The sequence below is a fragment of the Marmota marmota genome, unplaced genomic scaffold (assembly GCF_001458135.2).
Source record: "Marmota marmota marmota unplaced genomic scaffold, marMar, whole genome shotgun sequence".
Classification (NCBI taxonomy): Eukaryota; Metazoa; Chordata; class Mammalia; order Rodentia; family Sciuridae; genus Marmota; species Marmota marmota.
Window position 1 is genome coordinate 7111076 of NW_025999905.1, and position 6903 is coordinate 7117978.

At 31.3% G+C, this 6903-nt stretch overlaps 1 protein-coding gene across 9 annotated transcripts in view; it reads right to left on the minus strand.

Moving 5' to 3' along the window:
• Dgkb (diacylglycerol kinase beta) overlaps window positions 1-6903 on the minus strand; it is a 747732-nt gene that overhangs the window by 419143 nt on the left and 321686 nt on the right. The window lies entirely within an intron of this gene.

Consider the following 6903-nt stretch of genomic DNA (forward strand, 5'->3'; position numbering starts at 1 on the left):
AGAAGAGAAGAAATTTAATTATAATTAGGGGGTAACATCTCAATGTTATAAATATGTAATTGCAATTAAAATAGTTGATATGTATTGCATTAATAGTATCAGAAATATAATATCTCAATAGGAAATAGAGGAAATAGTAGTTCTCAAAAAAATAAAAATAAAAAGAACTTGTTAGCCATTGTAAAGGCAATATATCTTAGAAGTCAGAAATAATGATGCATTCCAAATATGCATAGGCATTTAGAATATTCTCCAACTCACTTTTGAATATCATTTAGTAAATAATTGGGTTTCAAATAAATATTTGGAAAAGTATTTCAGTAAATTACTTAAATATATTCTCTCAATAAATGGAAATATATTCTTTTCTCCATAGAATTCGAGATTGAGTTGTTGGGCCAAATTAATAGAGATCAAAATTATCTACCCCACACAAACAATGGGGTTATATACCTTATATGTATTTATGTAAGCAAAGAATGTAGCCTCAGATGGCATGATTATTTTATATAAACAATTATCTTGACCTGTTAATTCACAAAACTACTGTCTTAACAGATATGTATTAAATAATTCATTTTTCTGAAAGAAAATAATTTTAATATAACAAATCAAACAAAAGTGTTTCTAAATTCTTATATCCCATATGGTTTAAATTTTTACACAAAATATTTAAAATAAAGGGTGATATTTTGATTTGGGTGATTACTTTTATATACACATAAAAATATTACTCTATATTCTATGATACTGACTGATAGAAATTCTGTAAACACACTATGTAATACCTACATATGTTTCCCCATCTTCAAATCTTCAATAACCCCACATTCTAGTTTCTGATTAGTATCTGAAGAAAGATCTTGGAGTTATTCTCAATAGATCCTTTACCCTGGCACCAGAACTCCACCAGAGGACCATCTTGTGCCTTCTAACTGAGAAATGCCTGTCAAGTTGGGGTACTACTATTCACTGGTTTAGTTCAGGTCTTTAATTTCTCTCATGGGCTCTATTAAATTTTTTAATTTTTTTTATTTATATATGACAGCAGACTACATTACAATTCTTATTACACAAATAGAGCACGATTTTTCATATCTCTGGTTGTATACAAAGTATATTCACACCGATTCATATTTTCATACATGTACTTTGGATAATAATGACCATCACATTCCATCATAATTTCTAACCCCATGCCCCTTCCCTTCCCCTCCAACTCCTCTGTCCTATATAGAGTTTGTCTATCCCTCCCATGCTCCCTCTCCCTATCCCACTATGAATCAACCTACTTATATCAGAGAAAAAATTCAGCATTTGTTTTTTGGGGATTGGCTAACTTCATTTAGCATTATGTTCTCTAACTTCATCTATTTACCTGCAAATGCCATGATTTTATTCTCTTTTATTGCTGAATAATATTCCATTGTGTATATATGCAACATTTTTTTATCCATTCATTTACTGAAGGGCATCTAGGTTGGTTCCACAGTTTAGCTATTGTGAATTGTGCTGCTATAAACATTCATATGGCTGTGTCCCTGTTGTATGCTTTAAGTCCTTGTACACTCATACACTGCTGGTGGGACTGCAAATTGGTGCAGCCAATATGGAAAACAGTATGGAGATTTCTTGGAAAATTGGAAATGGAACCACCATTTGACCCAGCTATCCCTCTCCTTAGTCTATGCCCAAAGGAGTCTTATTAAGGAAGTTGGGGCCTAATCTGAGATGATGGAGATTAGGGCCTACTTTTTCTTCTGTTAGACACAGGGTCTCTGGTTTTATTCCTATGTCCTTGATCCATTCTGAGTTGAGTTTTGTGCATTGTGAGAGATAGGGGTTTAATTTCATTTTGTTGCATATGGATTTCCAGTTTTCCCAGCACCATTTGTTGAAGAGGCTATCTTTTCTCCAATGCATGTTTTTGGCACCTTTGTCTAATATAAAATAATTGTAATTTTGTGGGTTAGTCTCTGTGTCCTCTATTCTGTACCACTGGTCTCCCAATCTCTTTTGGTGCCCATATTATGCTGTTTTTGTTACTATTGCTCTGTAGTATAGTTTCAGGTCTGGTATAGTAATGTCACCTGCTTCACTGTTCTTGCTGAGGATTGCTTTAGCTATTCTGGGTTTCTTATTTTTCCAGATGAATTTTATGACTGCTTTTTCTATTTCTATGAGGAATTTCATTGGGATTTTGATTGGAATTGCATTAAATCTGTATAGTGCTTTTGGTAGTATGGTCATTTTGATAATATTAATTCTACCTATCCAAGAGCAAGGTAGTTCTTTCCATCTTCTAAAGTCTTGTTTGGGGTTCTGTAATTTTCATTATATAGATCTTCAGATCTTTTAAATTTTTCACATTCCAGTTCCTTTCCCTATTATTGTTTAGGTATAGACATATTGTTTCCAGGATGAAATTCTAGTATCTTCCCAATATGGGCAAGTTAATCTCTTATCTTTCCCTTAAACTTAAACCTTGGTAAATCATTCCTAGTTGACATCAAGATTTTTCATGAATTTGTCTTTCTCTGTCCTACATGTGGGAAACATCTATTTAAATAACAAACAATATAAAAGCTACTTTTTCTTCAAAGACTTCTCAGTTTTTAGATATTTCCCAATTGGATCCTCCATAGCACCTTTATTTCGAACATTTCTAGTTTAACATTTATCATATACGATTCAATATATCTGCTTACATGTTTGACAGCATGCATGACTATTGCAAATCTTTTATCCCCAAATCCTAGTATTGTTTAAATTTGCCCAGTGGTTGCTGTCTGAATGGATGATATGTGAACACTTTCACACCTGTTGCATGGTATAGGGCACTATTTGTGCATATATAATTCTGTGACTTTTGCAACTTATATGACATATCAAAGTCAAAATAGCTGAAATATTTTAATGGAAAAAACTATGTAATCCCATTGTGAAAGGTATCTTGTATGCATACAAAAAGTTATACTTACATTCATAATAAATCTTTTTAAAAACATATTTACATTTCATTTGATTTTGAATGGTTCCAGTGAATGGATGAAGAGAAAACAGAAGTTACTATGCATACAGACTATGCATTCAAATTTGCCACCCTCTCCCCATAAAGTTTTGTTTCCTTATCATTTTATCCCTATATAATTGGTTTATAATTTATAAAAAAATATGTACTGAGATAAGGGAAAGATAGTTATTAAGCTCAGGGTCATCATACATGATTAATGTAATTTTAATTAGAAGGAAATGTAGTTTCTTTTGGAAATATATTTTTAATTCTTTTCTATTGATTTCATTTGACTTTACTGTTTAACATAGGTTTAAATCTTATCTGATTCTTTGTGAGAGATATTTGTATTCAAGGTAACCACAGTATATTTTTGCTTTAATTTCCTATGCTTTTGGGGTCTTGTCCAAAAATATTCTTGCCCATTGTAGTGTTGTGAGTCATTTCCCTTATCTTTTTTTTCTAGTAGGTTCATAGATTCAGATTTTATAAGGTTTTAATACATTTTGAGTTAATTTTTATAAAGGATAAGAGTGACCTAGTTTTAATCTTTTGCTTGTGGATATTCTCTTACTACAATATATTGAAAAGACTGTCTCCAACACATGTTGTTAATACCTCTGTCAAAACTCAGCTGTGGAAGCACGAGTAAAATTCTGGACTCTTTTCTGTTCCATCTGTCTATGTGTCTATGTCTATGACAAAACCATGTTTTGATTACTACTGCTTTATAGTAGATTCTGAAGTTAGTGTCATGCCTCCTCTTTTTTTCTTTTTGGTCAATGTGTCTTTAGTTACTCAGGTTTTCTGTGTGATTTTATACAAATTCTAGGATTCTCTTTCCTAGTCCTATGTAATTGGTATTTGGTAGGGATTGCCTTAAAACTAGAGATCACTTTGGGAATCATGGGCATTCTACAAAGGTTGATTCTTCTAATCTATGAACAAGAACATCATATTTTTTGTGTCCCATTTAGTTATTTTAATCAGTGTTTCATAAATTTCATTGTAGATATCTTTCATCTCCTTGCTTTGGTTTATTATGATGTATTTTAATTTTTTGGTAACCTTTATAAATGGCATTATTTTCTTGATTTCAATTTTAAATACTTTGCTATTGGAATATAACAACATTGATGGCTTTTGCATACTGATTTTTATATCCTATACTTTGCTGATTTCAAATTAATTTGAATTAATTCTATTAGATTTTTTTTCTGATGGAGGGTTTTGGTGGAATGTTTTGGGCTTTCTATATGGAAGAATATGTCATAGGCAAACAGTAAATATTGGATTTCATTTTTCCTATGTGGATGCCTTTTATTTCTGTCTCTTGCTTGATTATTCTACTTCAGACTATGTTGAATAAAGTTGTGAAAGTAGATATCCTTATTTTATTCCAGATCATGGAAAGAAAGCTTATAATCTTTCCCCATTCAGTATGATGTCAGCTGTGGGCTTGTTATATATGGCATTTATTATATTGAGCTAATTTTATTTCTGTGCTCACTTTGTTCAATGTTTGATCATGAATAGATGTTGAATCTAATCAATTGACTTTTCTGCATCTACTGAGCTAATCACATGGACAAAAGAGATTATATCAAACAAAAAAACTTTTGAACAGCCTAGGGAACAGTCAACATAGTGAGTCTGGAAACTATACATATGGCTAGGGGTTGATATCTGCATGTATAAGGAATTCCAAAACATTAACAGCATAAAAAACTGATTGAAAATAAGCAATAGACATAAATAGAGATTTCTCAAAAGAAGATCATCAGGTATATGATAGGTATATGAAAAAAATGCCCCAAATCACAAATCATCAGAGAAATGAAAAACAAAATCACAATTAGATATCACCTCATTCCAGTGAGAATGACATTATTAAAAATACTACAGATATTAAGTACTGACTAGGATGTAGAGAAGATGGATCCCTTGCACTGTTGATGGGAATGTAAATTAGTAGCCATTGTGGGAGATAGTGGAGGGTTCTTTAAAATATTAAAAATAGAACTATCATATGATACAACAATCCCTCTTCAGCATATTGATTTCATTTGCTTTGGGTACATACTTCAGGTGCCTCTTCAGCATATTGATTTCACTTTTGGGTGTATGCACCCAAAGCAAGGGAAATCAATATGCTGAAGAGGCACCTGAACACCTCTGTCTATTGTGGTACTGTTTACCTCAGCCAAGAAGTGGAAACAACCAAAGTATCCCTCAGCTGATGAATGCAGTAAGTAAATATAGTATAAATTGACAGTGGAACATTATTCCGCCATAAAAATGTTACAAATATTGTTTTTGCAACAAAATGTATGGAACTAGTGATCATTATGCTCAGACACAGAAAAACAAGGGAAATAACCTCATTCATATGGAATTTTTTAAAAAGTTGGCCTCAAAAAGATTGATAGTGGAATGGTGGTTACTAGAGGCTGGTGTGACTAGGGGGAGGGAGGGTCTGAAGAGAGATTGATCAATGGGTACTTAGGGTTAGAGAGGAAGAAGCAGCTATTTCCCAGATGATGGCTATGGATAATAACATACATTTTAAAAAGCTAGAAGAATAGAGTGTGAGTTTTCACATGAGAAAAAAAAAAGATAAATGTTTGAGGAGATAGATATATTAAATCTGATTTAAATAGTATACAATATATACAAATAATCCAAACATCACTTGGTACTTAATTCATATGTGCAATTGTTATGTCATTGCGTGTTAAAGAATAAATTTAATTTAAATAAAAAATACTCAAAGTATAGACAGCTAACAAACTGCAAATGGCACAATGGAAAATAATTTTAGTATTATTATTCAATTACAATTTTATACCTGTTTGAGCAAGGCAACCATTTTGTGAAATTTTAACTATTAAGCTATTATTTATTTAAAATAATTCATATCTTGGGCTGGGGATATGGCTCAAGCGGTAGCACGCTCGCCTGGCATGTGTGCGGCCCGGGTTCAATCCTCAGCACTACATACAAACAAAGATGTTGTGTCCGCCAAAAACTAAAAAATAAATATTAAAAAATTCTCTCTCTCTCTCTCTTAAAAAATATAATAATTCATATCATGCTTAGCAGGGTACAAACATAAACATGTTAATGGAAATTTTAAAAACACATTTTATTCAGAAGTAATATTTGTTTTTGATTGAAAAATGAGGTATTCATTTCATTGAAATACATTCAAAATTTAAATAGTAGGAAAGGATATTACTTTGCAAATTCTATCATTTATGAAAACATTTTCAATTGTTACTAGTTAAATCACAAAAGACATTTGTTTTCCCATTATAGTGCTTGTGTAAGTGCTTTGTCTATTTGCTTATATTAGGTTGAGGTTAAGAAAGATATCTAGACATCATGAAGGTAGGCATAGCTACAGTTTTGTTTGTCACTGTCCTCTTCAATAGGACATTAGACTTATTCTTTAAGAGAATGATTTTCATATTTCTATTAAATATTATTATTTAATCACTAATCCACTATAAAATGAAATTTTATGTCATCAGCTAGTATATGAAGATATCTGATAATGCAGTGTATTATTATTCAGATTAAATATATTGTACTTTTCTAGAAAATATGGCTTCATTTTCTCCAAAATGTGCATGCAAAATAATTGTAACAATATATTTTGCCTAGAAGCTGGAGACTCAGTTTTTATTCAGCAGTAGTTATGAAACCAGGTTATAAGCAAAGCTCTTTGTTAAGGGTTAAGATGGTAGATGGGTTGTGAAGAATGCAGATACCTGAGCTATAATAATAAAATGCTTACAAAAAAGCCATTACTTTAAGTTTTAAACTATAAAAATTATTAGCAGTATATTATATGTAGATGCTGGAATTATATATATATATATATATAT